General features: G+C 44.6%; 2 protein-coding genes across 19 annotated transcripts in view; one reads left to right on the top strand and one right to left on the bottom strand.

Annotated features, from left to right (window-relative positions):
• Positions 1-18,085, bottom strand: part of LOC309637522 (uncharacterized protein) — a 759,578-nt gene that overhangs the window by 10,835 nt on the left and 730,658 nt on the right. The gene's annotated exons all lie outside the window — the stretch shown is intronic.
• FHIT (fragile histidine triad diadenosine triphosphatase) overlaps positions 1-18,085 on the top strand; it is a 1,480,075-nt gene that overhangs the window by 1,376,126 nt on the left and 85,864 nt on the right. The window lies entirely within an intron of this gene.

Below are 18,085 nucleotides of genomic sequence, written 5' to 3'. Positions count from 1 at the left end.
TCGCTGAAGGCTCATATGATGATGAGCTTTTTTTTTTTTAGCAATAAAGTATTTTTTAAATTTAGGTATATACATTGCTTCTTTAGACATAATGCTATTGCACACTTAGTAGACTTCAGTACAGTGTAAACACAACTTTTACATGCACTGGGAAACCGAGAAATTTGTGTGACTCGCTTTATTGCAATATTTACTTTGTTGAGGTGGTCTGGAACTGAGCCCACTCTATCTCTGAGGTATGCCTGTAATGACAAGATTGCATTTTGACTCTCTGAATGGAAAGGAGCAGATCTGTAAGACTGAGGGTGTGCCTTTTCTTTAGGATAGAAGTTGAAGTAGGAGGTCAGGATTTCACCATCCTTTTAAGTACCTGGAGCCAAAAGGGCACATAGCCCATGGAGTGACAGCTCTGTCCTCTTCTGACCCTTCCTGTGGCCTTTTAGTCCCCACTCATCATAGCTTGGCTACTGAGAAGGGCTTTAACTAAAAGTGAGAGGTGAGATTCAAAAGGGCTTTAACTAAAAGGTGAGGTTCAGTGGTGAAACAGGAGGCTGAAAAGTCAGTCAGAGAAATCATCTCTAAGACTGAGGTATAATGCCGACTTCTCCCCTGAGGGGCCCTGTCGCTTCAAGCCTTTAATACCAGGCCTGACAAATATTTAGAAAATGTTCAGGCTGGAACCGTTTTGCACAAGGAGAGGACAGGATGTCCTGAGAGATTTTTTTCTTCTTCATCTCTAATATCTGTGATTCTCCGAAATCCTGCTCAGGAAACAGCGATCTCAGCGGCTATTCTCTGGCTGGTGTTTGGTGCTAGGAGAGAGAGATAGTGGAGCAAAGGCTGAAGTAGATCCTGCCAGAAGGTGGGGAAGGGCAGATAAGGAAGCCTGGAGCTCCTGCTTAGGGAAATGGAAAGGGAGCCACTTGGTGGGCTTAAACTGATAAAAGGGGGATTTCTGGAGGAACAGGCAGGGAGCAAGGCACTGAGAGTATTTAAGTACTTACTGAGGTAACTAAATGTTTAGAGATAACTCAGGCCGTGCTCCTAAGGCACGTATAAAATATCCGGGGAGACCGGCCGTGCAGTGGTGGATCAGAGCAATCTCTGTGGAAGGCAGTGAGTGAGTAGGGGTGCGTGTGCTTCTAATGGTCCCTCACTATGTAGGATAGTGGTTTTCTTCTTTCTTTTTTTGGAATTGCATGCTTTTTTTTTTTTTTTTTCTTCCTACTTAAAGGCTACCCTGACCCTAAATGTGTAAGGAAATTGATCAGGGGTGTGCGGCTCTGGTTGAAGCGTGGAGGCTGGGGCTGGAGGTCTGGAAACCTGGCCTCTCTTCTGTTCCCTGCACCATCACCAGACCGAGGGCTCTTTGAAAAGCAGACAGGAAGCCTCTGGGAAAGAATTGGGGTGTGTGCAGAGTGATTTTATTCAAACCTCATGATAACCCTGTGGAGAGAACAGAATCAATCTCCATTTTACAAATCAGGAGACTGAGGTGCGGAAAGGTTACACAGCTCAACCAAACACCTCCTGCTGCCACAGATTGAAGCTGGGAGATGAACCCGGGTCTCTAAGCCTAAACCCCTGCTTTCCCTGCCCTGCAGCACACACTAGGGTTCCACGCCAGAGGAGGGCAGCTTGACTGGGGAAGGCCTCCGAGAGAACACGGGAACTGAGCCGTGTCTTGGGATTTACTTGGGAATTTGAGTCTGAGTAGGACTAGTAAGGACCTTCCAAGTGGGAAGGGCCGCAGGAGCAAAGGCGGAGGTAAGGGGATGCGTGAGGTTTGAAAAGCACATTTGGGCTGGTTTGTGAGGGGTTTGCAATCCATGGTAAACTTGAGTTCTGCCAGCTAAGCAGTGGGGATGGAGCCACTGTAGAGTCTCGAGCAGGCTGGGGCCAAGAGGACAGCAGAGTTTGCGGCAGGTCTGTCTGGCCTTGGAGAGCTGTGGGTGGAGGGTGAGACTGAGGTCAAGGAGCCAGCGCTGAGGAAGGCTTGAAATGCCCAGCACAGAAGGAGGAGGATGGGTGCTGGTTAGGAAGATGGGAGATGCCGAGTCTGAGTGATAACTGAAGAGGGTCCTGCAAAGGTGGGACTGGCCCCGGCTCCTAATTAGGACACTCTCTTACCTTCAAATGGTCGGTTTTTACTCATTGTAGTGCTATTTCTGGTTCCAAACTCACAAAATGTTTATGACACAGTTTCCCAAATTATACCCCACGCAACACTCATGTTTGGAGAAGCACAAGCGAATTTGCTGAGAGAAAAGAGTTCCGTTTTTCAGATTTTCTTGGGAAACACTGCATTGTGCAGGCTCCTTCTGGCAATTCTCAGGGTTCATTATCGCATTAAAAAGGGTTTGAGAGGTCTTGGAATGTAGGAGCATGATTAATTTAGTCACTTCAGTGTCTATTTTCATGATATCTTTGATAAATATCCCATGGAATACTACTTGAGAAATTCCGGTTTGCATAAGTAAACACACAAAAGTTAAGACAACTGGATTCCCATAGCAAAACTTGGCAAAGGTCTCTGCTCCTGCCATGGCATTGGTTCACTTTCTATGAGATGTGGTATATGCTGTACAGGGGTCAAGGGAACAGATTTGGGGCCAGACAACCTGGGTTTGAATACTACCCCCATTAGCTACTCAGACTCGGCACTGCGCTCAGCCCCTCCGCCCCGGCTCTGCATTTCTCTTGATAGGTGGCTTCCTGCTGAGTCCGTGTGTAACACACATGGCGGGTGTTCCTTCTCGCTGGTAGGAAGTGGCTGCACCTGTTAACAGCCTGGGCCCAATGACTCTCAAAAATTTGGACTTCCGTTGCCACGGTGAAGCAGCAGTCCTCTGGCCTGTTCAGCCCTTCATCATTTGATTTCTAATGACACTCCTAAAGAGGGCACACTCCGTATTCTCAGGCAGAGGGTCAACCTCAGGGCCAAGTTCAGCTGGTATGTGCAGAGGTCGGCCACCCTGTAGCAAGAGGGGGTGAGGAAAGGAGGAGAGAACCTCGAGTGGGTTTGCTGGGTTCTACTGCCTCTGACATCCTTGCCAGTAGCTACCCACCTACCAGGTCTCCTACTGAGCTAGCCTGAGCCTGTTAACAAATGCGTCAAACCAGCACTAAGCGTCTTTGAAGGGACATAGTATGGCTCACTTTCTTTCTTGTGCAGCCATCACAGAGGATAAGAAGGCCCAGCCTAACAGTATGGAGCGGTGCAAAGGAGCCCAACCTGTGAAATTTGGAGAGAATCACAAACTATATGTTCATCTTCTAGCCTCTTGCAGCATCTAGCGAGAAACTTTCTTGTCTCCACTCAAGACTGAGTCTCCTTGACCTGTGGGTCTTATCCATTTTATAAACTCAGGGGAGGACTCTATGGAGAGTCTGCTGTCTTCGTTGACATTCATGGATATTCTTTTTTTTTTTTTTTAAATAAATTTATTTAGTTTTGGCTGCTTGGGTCTTAGTTGCTGCACGCGGGCTTTCTCTAGTTGCGGCGAGCGGGGGCCACTCTTCGTTGCGGTGCACGGGCTTCTCAATGCAGTGGCTTCTCTTGTTGCGGAGCATGGGCTCTAGGCACGCGGGCTTCAGTAGTGACACGCGGGCTCAGTAGTTATGGCTCACGGGCTCTAGAGCGCAGGCTCAGTAGTTGTGGCGCACGGGCTTAGTGGCTCCACAGCGTGTGGGATCTTCCCGGACCAGGGCTCGAACCCGTGTCCCCTGCATTGGCAGGCGGATTCTTAACCACTGCGCCACCAGGGAAACCCCAACGTCCATGGATATTCTTGACTTAAGACATTATAGGGAGTGAGGGAGAGTGGTAATAATCTGGGTGCCCGTCCAGACAGGATGTCCTGGGCCCCTTTGGGAACCATCTTCTCTTTGATGATTTGTGCCCCCTTGACTTGCTCATTCTCAAGCTATCAGGGCTACCTCTTTCCTCTTACCTGTTCCTTTAGTAATACGTCACTTGGCCAAAATTTTAATCATCCAATATCTTATTCCATCAAGATGGAACTAATCCAGTTATTGAGCTAATGGTCTTCAAGTATGTGGGTATTTCTTTCTAATGCATCTCAGATGGATGCTTCTCAATAGAGTATTATGCTAGAGAGGATAATTCTCATGATTTTCAGTCCCAGACTAGGTTACTGAGGAAGACATATTAAGAGTAATGTCTTTAATCCTCAGACTGCTCCAGACGTTGCCTCTTGGTAGGTCTTTCATGTGTGAAACTTGGTCAGACTTACCCATGGAACTAGGTTTGCTCTTGACAGTCATGAGTGAGTTAAGAGTTATTGGTGACATCCATAACAATGTCAACAATTCTAGCTTCAGCATGAATGCCTAGGTCTCCTATCTTTGTAAGTATATAAGAAATGATCCACACAAGGACTCTCCTTATTATGAAGGTGAGTGAAGATTAGGAGAGATTCATATCGAGTGCAAAATTTCATTGGATAGAATAGATAGGATGAGAGAGAACTCCAATGATGAAAAACAGCAATATTATCATTCTCACTTTCTTCTGCACCTAAACAAATTTTCAGATCTTGTTTTGACTTCCAAACCATTATCCAGATCCTAAAAGCTTAGTCCATTAAAAAGGGAAGTGCAAAATCTATCATAAAGACTATATTGGCCCAGGCTGATGTAACTCCAAGGGCCTCTGGTCCACACGATCAATGTGGCAAGAGCAGATTGTAACTCTTAGGGAAAGATTGTCTCTGTGAAAACAGTAGACTGGGGTGTTTACAGAACAAGGTTTACATACCTTTATAAAATTAGGTTGATCAAATTCAGTCTAGCAAAACAACAACAGGAAAACCACCAACACTACAATGTATTGATTAATTTAAAACTATTTGGTAATTTGTTGAGGAGCTTGGCTCATTACTTGATTTCCAATCATTTATTTAATTAAATTTTAATTTTATATAACTACATAGAGATATAGATCTTTATATCTATAGATTTATGCATTAATAAGTCTTTCTAGGTGTGCATATCTCTGTCAGTCAATTGTTTAACACATATTCTCTGCCAGGCACAGTGAAAAGCACCTCTAGTGCATTGTCTCATTTAATCTTTATAAAACATCATGAATGGAACAAGGACATTGGAGTCAGAAATCGTCTAATGTAAATGGATTAATTAGGACTTGAACTTGGGTCATCTCTCAGCCAGTATGTGTGACCACTCTACCGTGCTGCCTCCTTTTCCCTTCTGTCTCTTGGTGTGTTGCGTGGGCACCGAGCTCTTGCTGTTGAATATTTTGTGTATTAGCCTTAGCTACAGTAACAAACAACCTCCAAATAAACAAGTATTTATTTCTCGCTCACAAGTCTGTGGTTGGCAGTGGCTCTGCCTGTCTCTGCTCTTGTGTATGTCTCTTATTCCAAGACCCAGGCTGGAGAAGCCCCGATCTGGGCCATGCTGTTTTCACTGCAGAGGACAGAAGGGCAAAAGGATGAGTTAAGCCTTGGAATTGCATTTATAGCTTCTGCTTGGACATGGGTATTTCACATCTGGTTACATCGCATTGGCCAAAGACAGTCACGTGGCCAAGCCTGACAATGCGGTGGAAAGCCACAGATAAAGTAGGGATGTATAATTCTCCTAGAGCAAGAACAGATAGTTGGGGAAAGAAATACCACCTACCACAGTGAGGTGGGGATTAAGTTATGGAAGATAAACCTCTCTCTGACTCAGTGGTTGAGAAATGACTGGGAAGATCAAAAAGTAACTTTTGCCCCTGTCTTGCCCCATGGCTCCTGAAATTGAGGAGAAACTGCTCAATATTCTAATGCTAATATTGGCATGAAGTGGTTCCCACAAATCACCCATGTCTTCTGAAAGACTAGAATGAAATGAAGTATTCAGTGTGGTGAAGGATAGGCCTGGCCAACTAGACTTGGACATAGGAGCGGCCAAGGCCTTTCCCCAACAGGGCAGAGGACATCTGGGCTCTCTCTGTGAGCTTAGAATTTCTAAACTGAACAGGGGAGCAAGCTGATCACTGGGTGGGCACTGGGCAAGGGGATAACTGGTTAAAATACCAGGGCGGAGGGAAGAAGAGATGAAGACAGCTACTAAGAGGCGGTAGGAGCAGGGGATGAAAGGCACCGTTTGCTCCACTCTCCATGGCTACAGGATAAACCTCGTCAGCTTTTGGCCACAAACTGAATCTAGGACTGAAAGAAGAGCAATACCCTTTAAGCCCTCCCTGTGCCTCTGGCAGTTGTGTTTTGCACAGCCTCACCCCTTCCCACCATAAATGGTCTACTTCCAGGCAGAATTCCCATCTCCTATTACCCCGATTTTGAATAAGGAGGCAGGACACTCAGACACTGAAGCTCTCTAGCAGGTTCTTGCTGCTGGCAACTGGGATATTTTAAGTAAGTTTTGGCTCACTCCTGTGTAAACAGTCCCGTGGCGCTGAGTCAGTGTCAGGACGGCTAACGGCTATGGCTGTGTTCCGGTACGTACAGGAGTGTGGGTAGTGACAAAGGGCAAGGGCTCTGGCGTCAGACTGCCTGGCCTCTCTTCGGGCTTCATTACCTCTTGGATTTGAGCAAGCTTCATAACCGTTCTGAGTCTCAATGTCTTCATCTGTCAAAAGGAGATAATAATAGTCTAAATGGTTGCCCTGAGGATTCAATGAGATAATCCACATAAGGCACTTTATAATAGAGTGCCGAGCACATGGCAAGCACTTAGGAAGTGATTATTATTACTATCATCATCATCATCATCATATCATCACCATCACCATAGATAATGAGGATGAAAATAATTCTATCAATAATGTATCACTGACGTTTCTTATCAGTAATACTCAACAACATGAATGGTTAACAGTTACTGAATGCCTTCTCTGTGCCAGACTTCTGAGCTCTTCTCAAGCACATCTTTACAAGAACCACTAACAGGTGGGTAGGATTATAAACCCCCGCCCTCCCATTTTACAGATGAAGTAACTGAGGTTCACAGGCCGTTAGTAGCTTGCCGGGATGACATAATTAGGAAGAGGTAAAGTAGGTCTTTCAGCCCAGGTAGGCTGGCTCCAGAGCCCAGGCTCTTAACATTACACAGGATGCTTCTTGCAGTAACACAGAACTACAGCTCACATTAGTGTTTCTTTGGGACCAGAGTGACTGGACTGGTTGTAAATGCAGGCACCCCCATCCTGCTTCATCCTGCGCGGCTGGGGGAATGCAGGCACACTATTCGGAGAACACCAGCCTTGAGTGCACATTGTGTATAAATCACCCAGTGAACAAATGGCCCAATTATAAAGGTTGGCTGCTTGCAGGATTGGAACCACTAGAGAGCTTGACTGTAAGACTCTTTGAGGGCTGGTGCTCTTCCTTTCCCAAAGGCCCCGCTCAGAGGTCAGCTGGGGTTGGCTGTCTGTGCTGTGGTTGACCTGGTCCACAGATAATGAGCGAATTTATATGTGCAGAATTATGATGTTGTTTTTAGGATTTAGACTATGGAAGAATGGGAGAGTTGGAAGGTTTTTCTAATGATTAATTTTAGGCCTGTTGAAGAAAACGGCATGCTGTAAAATCCCAGAGATTTTTCAACAAACTTTGCTTTTCTAATTGCAATGTAACATTTTCAGGAAACAGTTTTGACATGGCACATTTCAGAGTCCTTAAACAGGGGACCAATTATGCATCTACGTAGCATTAAGGATATCTCTGAGTATCTGAAAATGTCTTGGTCAAAGTCATAGATAATACTTATTCCCAGCTTTTACCCCATGAAAATGAAAAATTCCCTCAAATTTCCTTCTTTCCACCTTGGAATGTTGATCATCTCATTTTTTTTTTTAATTTATTCACATTTATTTTTGGCTGTGTTGGGCCTTCATTGCTGCATGCAGGCTTTCTCTAGTTGCGGAGAGGGGGGCTACTCTTCGTTGTGGTGCGCGGGCTTCTCATTGCAGTGGCTTCTCTTGCTGCGGAGCACGGTCTCTAGGCATGCGGACTTCAGTAGTTGTGGCGCATGGGCTCAGTAGTTGTGGCTCGCAGGCTCTAGAGAGCAGGCTCAGTAGTTGTAGCGTAAGGGCCTAGCTGTTCTGTGGCATGTGGGATCCTCTCGGACCAGGGCTCGAACCTGTGTCCCCTGCATTGGCAGACGGATTTTTAACCACTGCGCCACTAGGGAAGTCCCTTCTTTTTTTTTTAAATTTATTTATTTATTTATTTATTTATTGGCTGCTTTTGGGTCTTCATTGCTGTGCACAGGCTTTCTCTAGTTGCAGTGAGCAGAGGCTACTCTTTGTTGCAGCGCATGGGCTTCTCATTGTGGTGGCTTCTCTTGTTGGGGAGCACAGGCTCTAGGCGCCCGGACTTCAGTAGTTGTGGCACGTGGATCTGGAGTTCTTCCATTGGAACAGGGCCAGCTCCTTTACAAGGGATCCAGTCTTCTGCATCTTACAATTCTGACATCTGCTCATGCATCCTCCATGTCACTGAGGCAGAGAAAGAAAGACCTAGCAGGTCGTGTGCTGGCTCTTAAATTCTCTAGTCCTTACTGTAGTAATTTTACTCAGAACCCATTGGCCAGAACAGGTCAGAATGGGCCCCTTTTCTGCAAGGGACTTGGAAATGCAGCCGAGCATGCGGATATTCATGGAGCAGTCAGTGCCGCTTCCACAGTACCTAATCAATTCTACTTTCCAAGGATGGTGAAGGCTATCAGATTATGCATGCTCTAAATGCTGTAACTAAGATAGCATGAGAGAACGAGGAGGCATAGACCTTCCTGGCTGAGTCTTGCATGTTTTTTCCTACAGGCCTGATTTTGAATTTGAGGGCTCCTTGGTCTCACATCCTCCTGCTTCTGGTACAGAGATTTGGGAGGGTAGATGCCCATGAACATAGGGGAACCCTAGGGAAATCACATGTTTAACTTCCCTGGCCTGAGATCTTGACTTGTGGATATGAATCCTTTAGTTAGATCCATATACATCCACATAGAACAAGGATAAATTTCAGAGGCCAAGGCACTAGAATTTTGTATCTTTAATTATGCAAAAGTTGCCTACCCACTCAGTATCCGTGTCCACAGAAATTCATGTTGTTAGTTCCATGTTAGTTAACTGACCTGGAGTGACCATCCAGGTGAAGGTGTAACCTTCACCTACTGGTTACCTTCACCTACTACCTGAAGTAGTAACCATCACCTACTTCTTGGTATCCAGTGGGTGCCATATACATGTAAAATAAACATAATTCTGCATCCACTTTTCATCTTTTGTTTATTTTATGGTTGTTTCTTCATAGGCATAGTGATTAAACTAGAGAGGCTTGAAAGACTTAAGATTTTCTTTCTTGGAAAGTTTATATAATATCAAATGAATTGAGTAAATTGTCTTGCTTATTAACTAGGTGACTTGGTGTTTTGTGTGTGTGTGTATAGCTGTTGGTTTAAAAAAAAAAAAGCCCTCTATCCCTTACAAGTGCAAAAACTCAACAAATTGCTTACTTTTAAAACATCACATAGTATTAGAAAGAGATTTTCCCATTAATCTACCTTAACCAAGGGTATGACATCATTGAAATATTGGTTTTCAATGAGTGGTGAGCTAATTTTCTTCACCCAAAGCCTTAATGGAATTTGGCCCAAGAAGTCAGGCAAGTGCTTGGTAAAGTCTATGGAACATGTCATATCTAGTTACTTGTCTGGGAACTTTGCACCTCTCTTTAAAAAAATGCAAACTTCAAATAACTGCCCTTTATCACCTGTAGGCACATAACCTCGGCCAGGATAGCTTTGCTTCAGAGTGCGAAGAGAGCTGTCAGTGACTAAGAGATCCATCAAATGTTCCTTGAGAGTTGTAGCAGAAAACCACAATTATATTGATTTCTTAGAAGTTACTGAAGCAACACTTGTAACTTTCATTCTAGATTTTCCTACTTATTAGGGTTGTATGCCAAGTGGAAAATGTCTTCATCCCTGGAGGCCAAGAAAATGTAGTTTATTTCTTTTTCTTTGTTTCATGTTTTTGATGATCATTTTCAAAAAGCTATATGAAGATAGAAAAAAGGATCACAGTCTGACAGTAGAGTTCAAAAATGAAAAAGCAAATGAAACAACTGTTTCTTTGCCTGAAACACCAAATAATTGCTTATGATTCTACCTTGTTCACAGAATAACACACGTGTTATTCGATGATGTTGCCAGAGTTTGACTTTTCATTTTAATTTTAGGAAAGATCAAAAAGGTTTCCTATATAAGTCTCTTCAAATGGAATAGAGATGGATCTCTAAGTGCTTCTTTAATATGATGAGTTGTAATTAATTTCAAGATGGGCAATTTATGATCAAATGTCAAATTTGCGGAGACCAACCTATTAGAGCTATAGAGATTTACATGGAGTGTAAGGTAGAGGGCACTTCAACACACATTACTTTAAAAAAAAAAAAAGAGTTAGTATTATCTACCTCCTTGTGTTTGTTCCAATACAACCAAAGTAAACAAAAACTGAAAATTTCGAGCCATAAAAAAAGTTACTTTGTCACATCATAGTTAACTCTTGGGCATCAGACAAACCTGAACTTAAGTAGTGGCCCTACCAATTCCCAGCTGAGTGAGACCTTGTTCTTTTATTTCTCTGAGTTCTAATTTTCTCATCTATAAAATAGGTACCTATAGTATCCATGTCAGCTATTAATTGAGATACAGCATGTCAAGCATTTCGTATAGCTACTCTCAGTATCGGCAGTTATGTGAGTATTCGTATTTGTGCACATATTTCATTGTCACCCAGCAGGATGACATTTGATGCCACGCTAACCACACCTTTTGGTGTCCTGTAGCACAGTACCTTGTATCCAGTAGACAATCAGTAATTATTTGTTGACGTTCTATCATAGAAATGTCTGTTATTTTTGCCACCACTGACTTTAGATGTCGTTCTCTTGGACTGTGTTATTCCAGTTTTACTCATCAGTTTGTCCATCACAGGTGAATAACTGACCAGCACAGCGAAAAGAAATCAGTCAGATTTGCTCTCTGACTGCAGTGCCTCGCTTTTGCCTAAAATGTGGGAAAGGATTCGATCAGATGCTGACTTCCAGTAGTCCTGCACATGCACAGCCTTGGTGGGCAGGGTGTCATTTGTGCTTTAAAATGTACACTGCACAGTGTGGAGTCAGACTCCAAAGCACGTAGTCAATATTGGTTTACTGGCTTGTTAATGGCTGACATAGAAAGCATGTATGACAGTTGAGTTTTACTGTAAAATATCGCTGTCTTTAATTGCGTGGAAGGATTTTGAAGTCTGTTGAATGAGGTAGGAAAGTGTATCATCTCTGAGAGGGCCCCTAAGATGACATAAAGTGGACAAATTATTCGCTAAGTACAACTCCAGTGTGAGAAAATAGTTTTGTTCCAAGACTTGCAGTAGTTATCAAGCAAAGCCTTACCAGAGCCATGAGGGGAGTTTGGAAGGGTACAGGGATGTTTTTAATTGTTGCATTGATCATGGGGGTGGGGGGTCTGCTGGCAGCTGGGGAGCAGGGGTCAGGCATGCCAGATGTCCTGCAGCATGTCTGAGACTCGCACACTGAGGGTTTGTCTCACCCATGACGCCAACAGAGGAGTTGGGGAACATTCTGAGTGTTGGGTAGAGTGCTGGAGGGTCGTATCCTCTTAGAGCCTGAGACTTAGTCAAACATATTGATCAAACACATACCATGTGTCACATTTAGAATATATCAGTGGGCAATCAGAGATCCCTAACCTCATGGTGGTGACATGCTAGAAATAGGCAGTAAGCCATAAATATAATAAAGGAATACAGTACCTATTAGGCTGGGAGGTGGTAAGTATAATAGAATAGCAAACAGGTTAAGGTCAATGGGCTTGCTGAAGAAAAGAGTTATATTACAGTTTTAAAATAGGGGGTTCAGAGTAGACAAGAAAAATTGAGTGAGATATGGATACACCCTCACTTATTCTGGATATGGAAACATATTGTGGAGTTAAATTGGAAATAGCAGAAGGATTCACGTTTTCGAAGATGCTCAAGACTGTGACAGGTTAGTGGAATGAGTTCCACTAGGTTAACTGTTAAGATTCCTTATTTTAAGGAAGAAAGCAGCCCTAGGGCATTACCACTCATGATAGATGGGTGGGTGGACGGCTGGCAGGATGGATGGATATAAAATCGCCATGTAAAATGGTCATTCAGATAAGTAAAGAATATTAACAATTTCTTGTGTTGGGATGCAGTCGCGCCATCAGTTCAGACTGCTCACTCTGGTTGGGGGCTTTCTCAGAGCCTGCCCAGGGCGGATTGGGCATGTGGTTCTCTGGGACCAGCAGCGTCTCAGTCCAGTGACTTGTCTTCTTCTCTGCCAAAGGCCCCCATGGGAGCCATGAGTCGTCTCTAGAATGAGACTCACTGATGTAAGTTAAACTGAGGCCTTCTTTCAAAGCCTGTTCCTTAAACTGTGTGTGTGCCTTCGACATAGTTTCATTCTTCTACACACCCAATGAATTAGATGAGTGAGCCTGAGCGTTTTTCTGAGTGTTCAATACTCCAGGCTGGGGAGCAAATTAATAATGGAGAAATCTTCGTGGACAGGTGTGGCCAATGTTCTCAGGTTCTCTCCCTCTCTGAGGCCACAGAAGTGAAATAAAATGGCCAGTGTTGCAAGAGGATTTATTTCTCCTCTGAACCACAACAGAACTTGACTGTCCCCCTAGAAATTGAAGTCGTCTATGATAATAAATGAAAGCGCCATTAACACCCGCTGAGGCCCATAGGAAGCTGTTCTGCCAAAGAAACATCCATTAAAAAAAGCACGTTCGAAAAGAAAATGACAAGATCTGAAATTAAAGATCAAACAAGTAGGGATGATCTTCATAGAAAATCCATCCAGAGAAGAAATATGAACTAAAGTAAACAGGCAACAATACAGCAGCATATGCACTATTGAAAAAGAATCAAACTCTTTGCAAGTCAGCAGGAAGGGATGCTCTCGACAGGCCAGTGGGAAGATGGTAGGAGGCCGCAGAGGGAGACTGCAACACTTCAAACAGCAAACCCAAACAAACAAACAAAACCTTTGCGTCCTTTTACCAAAACATACACAGAGCTGCAGATTTCAAAAGTTCTTTGAAAGCACCTTTGCAGACCTAGATAGAAAATCCTAACAGCGGAGCTTCCTAAGAGAAATTTTCAAAGGCTTAGGAAGACGACCCCCACCAGCCCCAACAAAGAAATTTGTCCACCACAGTTGGGATGGGGAGAGGAGTGGATGGAAGGAGTAAGGAAAGAGCAGTGGGAAAAAAAGGGCTGGGGGGGAGGTCAGAGAAAAGTTAGAAGCTGGAAACTATCATTGGACGTTTAAACTACTCTCAACATATTGATAAAACACAGTGGATTTTCATAGTCTTGATACACTCACCATATCTCCCCAAAAGAAGGTAGGTTCACATCTCCCTTTAGCAAGTTACTACTTTTGAAGTACCAGCTTTTATCCAAGCCAAATACTCTTGCCACTGAGAGTGCAAAAAGAATGCAGTATTATATGGAATTCCCCTAACTTGTTTAACATGAATTTTGCTGCCTGGCTGTGTGAAAATTACCAAAGGGTCTGTCATTTCAGAGGCTGACCTGCTTTCCCTGGATATTCAAAAATATAGTTATAGCAGGCATGTATTGAGCGATCAGAAGGTGTCAGGTATTGTGATAGAGGCCTAGCATATGCTGGTGCCTTCAGTATACATAAAAGCCCTCAAGGCTACACGGCCCACGCAGGTCAATCCCCAGGGCCAGGTCCCTAAGCTCCTCTGCCGGTCAGTTTCAACAGTCTCCCTCTCTTCTTTCCTTTCTTCTTCCCTCCCTTTTTCTTTAACTCCCTCCCTCCTTCTTTCTCTCTCCTTTGCTCTCTCTCTCCCCCCAAATATATGAAGCAGGTGACTGTCTAAGAATTGGGAGTAAAAGGAAACAGTTCCAATCTTGGCACCAAATGCTTTGTCGGTTGGTACCAGGTGGGCATGGGCAAGGCTGGCTCACTGGCTACTGGGCGCCGGGCATCAGTGTGCCAGCCGTGTTTGCTCTACCAGGCACTGTCAGAGCTGAACTGAGGGAGAACTCTGCAAGGCAGGGGCAACTCCAGCTAGCATCCCATCTGCTCTGTGGGAAAATCATATTGTACTTTCCAGGGGGTAGGTGTGAGGAGACCACATGAAAAAGCAAAACTGCAGCTGTCTCCTTGCGGATGATGGGTGGTGGAGGTTCTCCATGGATGTCTCCACAGGAAGCTGGCAGGAGGCACCCGGTCTCCAGAGCATTCTCCATGGTGAGCCCAGCAAAGACCACCCGCCAAAGCCAATATCAGTTGCTCTGCTTCCACAAATATTATTCCTGTTTTTGTTTTTGTTTTTCCCACCCATCTCACTGCTCCTTCTTAGGTTTTTCCTTTGCCAGCCCCTTAACCAATGGGGTTTCTCTGAATTTCTTCCTCAACCCACTTGCCTCCACGTGTGGTCTGATCTGGTCTGGTCCATGAATTCTGCTCCCATTCCTAAACGGTGGCCCCTTAGTCTTTATCTTCAGCCCCTACCTCTTTCCTGAAGATTGGTTCATATTCTCATTGTTTCCTAGGCATCTTTATCTGTGCCTTGAATTCAGAAATTCCCGAACTTGGATTCTATTCACCTTGTCATAAACATCTTTCCTTTCACTATCCTCATCTTGGTTAATGGCATTCCCCTAAGCCCCAAGTTGGAAATAAGAAACTGTTGAATCCTCTCTTTCTCTTACTTCATACATCAGTTAGCCAGAAAGGGCTGTGGATCCCATTTCGATGTGCTGCTCACCTTCCCCTTTTCCCTTGCCCTGATCGATACCCCCCTCATCATTCTAAATTGTCCCCTTTGCCCCATTCTCTGTATCACCACCAGGATCTTGCTAAAGCAGAGATCCACAGATGTTTGTGAAGAGCCAGTGGTAAATATTTCAGGCTCTGTGGGCTGTGGCTCAGAGTCACCAGCAGTGGACTAAACCTGGGGTACGTGCATATTGTCAGAGCTCCTCGGGTGACTCAAACGAACAGACATGTTGGAGAACAGAGAGCCTTTCAACCGGTGCTTCTCAGACATTAGCAGAAGTAAGAACCACCTGGAGAACTCTTAAAAAAGCAAATTCCTGAGCTGCAGTCTTAGAGCTCCATTAGGTTCTGCAGGCATGCCTAGGAATCAAGTGTTGAAGAACCATTCTGGATGATTCAGAGAAGCTTGTCCAAAGAGCATACCCTGAGAAACACCGAGGGTATAAAATGAAAACACGTTAGCCTGGCAAATATCTTGTTCTTCGGCACCTTGTCCTAACCCACTTGCCCAGCCTCTTCTCCAGCCAGTCGGCTCGTACACGCCACACCCAGGTTGTGGGCGCTGTTCTCGAGGCCTCCGTGCACGTTCTGGCGTCCTTGCCTTTGCACATAGAGCTTCATGTGCATGGAATGTCCCTCCTAACTCTTCTCTATTTTATTTATTTTATCGGCTACATCGGGTCTGAATTGTGGCACACGGGATCTTCGCTGAGGTGTGCGGGCTTCTCTCTAGTTGTGGCGCACAGGTTTTCTCTTCTTTAGTTGCGGCACGCAGGCCCCAGAGCGTGGGCTCTGTAGTTTGCAGCACGCGGGCTCTCTCATTGAGGTGCGTGGGCTCAGTAGTTGTGGCGCGCAGGCTCAGTTGCCCCGCGGCATGTGGGATCTCAGTTCCCTGACCAGGGATCGAACCCGCGTCCCCTGCATTCTAAGGTGAATTCTTTACCGCTGGACCACTAGGGAAGTCCCCTAACTCTTCTCTAGCTGGAGAAATTCTGCTCATTTTTCTCTGGCTCTATTCTAATATTGTTTCTTCTAAGACTCATCTATTCTGGCTAAATTTCTTTCATTCGCCTCTACTCTGCTTTAATGATTTGTTCATAATGCTCATGCTTGTTACCTTCTTTTTCTCATTAAGTGTATGCACAGGTGCCTCCCACACTACATAGACTGTGATTCTCTTCAAGGACAGAAGCAACTCCGTGTTACTGTGCCCGTTGGGCCCCCTGCACCGAGCAGGGATGGACCAGCGTTCACGCTGTGGCCGTCTTTGTGTGGGGTCTGCTAGTCGGGTTGGGTCTGGGGTGAAGGCAGGTGAGGTGCCCAGGAAACAAACTTGAAAGAAGCACTTCCTCTCAGGGTTGTGCGGATGTCAGCGCTGCACCTGCACGCCCCTGAGCGTGAGTGCCTCCCTAAGAATGAGGCACCTGCAGCCTTAAATGTTGTGCCTTGGGCGCTTCACTCACCTCACTCCGGTCCCCATCCCTGCTGCTAAGGTTCCCCCTCTGGGGGCTGATTCCTGGTCAGCTAGTTCAGTATATTTCAATAAAGGGATCCTAGAGCTGGCATCGCAAGCTCAGATGCCTCAAGGGTCAGCCAGGAAGGAAACTTAAAGGAGGAGCATGGGCTGCAAGACGAGTAGCTGTCTGAAGCACAAATGTCCCCCCCTAAAGATGGCAGCCAGTACTAAGCACCAGCTAGCCGTGTTCCCCTTCCTTACTTCCATCCATCCTTCCATTTATCTTCTATCAGTTCAGTAACTTTTTTTTTTGAGTGACTACTATGTACCAGGCATTCTTCATGTTGGGATTGGAAAATAAATAAGAGGAATAAAAATGTTTGCTCTCATGGAGCTAATATTGGATTAGGGGAGACAGACACTAAATGGAATACATAAGTAAAAGATAAGGCATATCAGCTGGCCTGCGGAAATGATGGCAGAAAAGTAAAATAGGAAAGGAGGATTAGGAGTGCTGGGGAAGGTTTAGGGGAGTGGTGGGTTGGGGGAATTGCTCCGATCCATACTTGCCTTAATCACTCTAAATCGTTCCTTTTCCTCTCCTTTTTCTGCTTTCCGTATTGTCTGAGTCACCACCAAAATCTTTCTAAAGCATGAAAGAGCCATCTTCCTACACAACCAGTAACTTTTCTTGGCCCAGTTTGGTCAAATATGATTTTCTTCCAAGTAATAAGACTGCATTTTTTCCGGGACATCTCCTGATTTTAAAATATGGATAACTAATTCAGTTAAAACAAAACCTCTGCGTGACTAAGAGAAAATTCATCTGTATGCTCCACAGTCCATCAAGTCGTTAACCTTTGAGTTAGAATGTAGTGCCACCGGTGATCCCGATGGAACCTGCACGATTCTAAGTGCAGAAGCCTGTGGATAACAGAGATTATGGCACATTTTTCACAATAAATATGTTTCTATTGGATTAAGTCACTCAGATGGCAGTGTGAAAAGCCTGGCCTTAGTACTGGGGGCTGTGGCCAGACAGGCTGATCACTGCACTCACCCCCAACGCCCAACAGAGGAGGAGGTGTTGATCCAAGGAGGACAGCGGCTCCCCAGGACCACCTGGACATTAGTGACGGAGCTGGACTAAAGTCCGGTCCAGTTTCATATTCTTTTTACAACTCCAGCCTGGTTCAAAATGGAACCTAAATTTTTAGCAAATTAACAGGCAAAATATATAATCCATCAATAAAGGAATGGGCAAATACATCATGAAGCATCCATTCTATGGTATGATTCTATTTATGTATCAACAGTAGCAATAAAAACAGGACATATGACTGTATACATAGATCTGTGCAAATATACAGAAAAATGTCCAAAAGAACTTGAGCCAATCTGGTAACACTGTTATCTCCAGGGAGGGGACGAGAGGACTGGGGCAGGGTGGTGAAAGGGGATTACAATCTTGCGTCTATTTTAAAGTTTTACTATACAAATAGATGAATAAGTTGTTTGTATCAGTGAAAATATTTTTTAAGAAAAATGAAATGGTAAAGAAGCACTGGTTATAGTCTCCAGAAAGCAATATGAAACACAGACAAACATGTTGTCTCATATACAATAACAGAGACACAGTTGCTAAGATGAGGCATTTCTGGGACTTAAATGGTTCCACCCAGGCAAGAACCTAGAGGAATGAGCATGTCATTTCAGCTTGTGTTACAGGAGAGGATTGGCAAAGAACTTAAAAGTATAATGCTTT

This window comes from Balaenoptera physalus (assembly GCF_965194825.1).
Source record: "Balaenoptera physalus genome assembly, chromosome: 11".
Taxonomy (NCBI): Eukaryota; Metazoa; Chordata; class Mammalia; order Artiodactyla; family Balaenopteridae; genus Balaenoptera; species Balaenoptera physalus.
The sequence above is the reverse complement of the archived record's forward strand: the minus strand, read 5'-3'. Positions and strand labels throughout refer to the sequence as shown.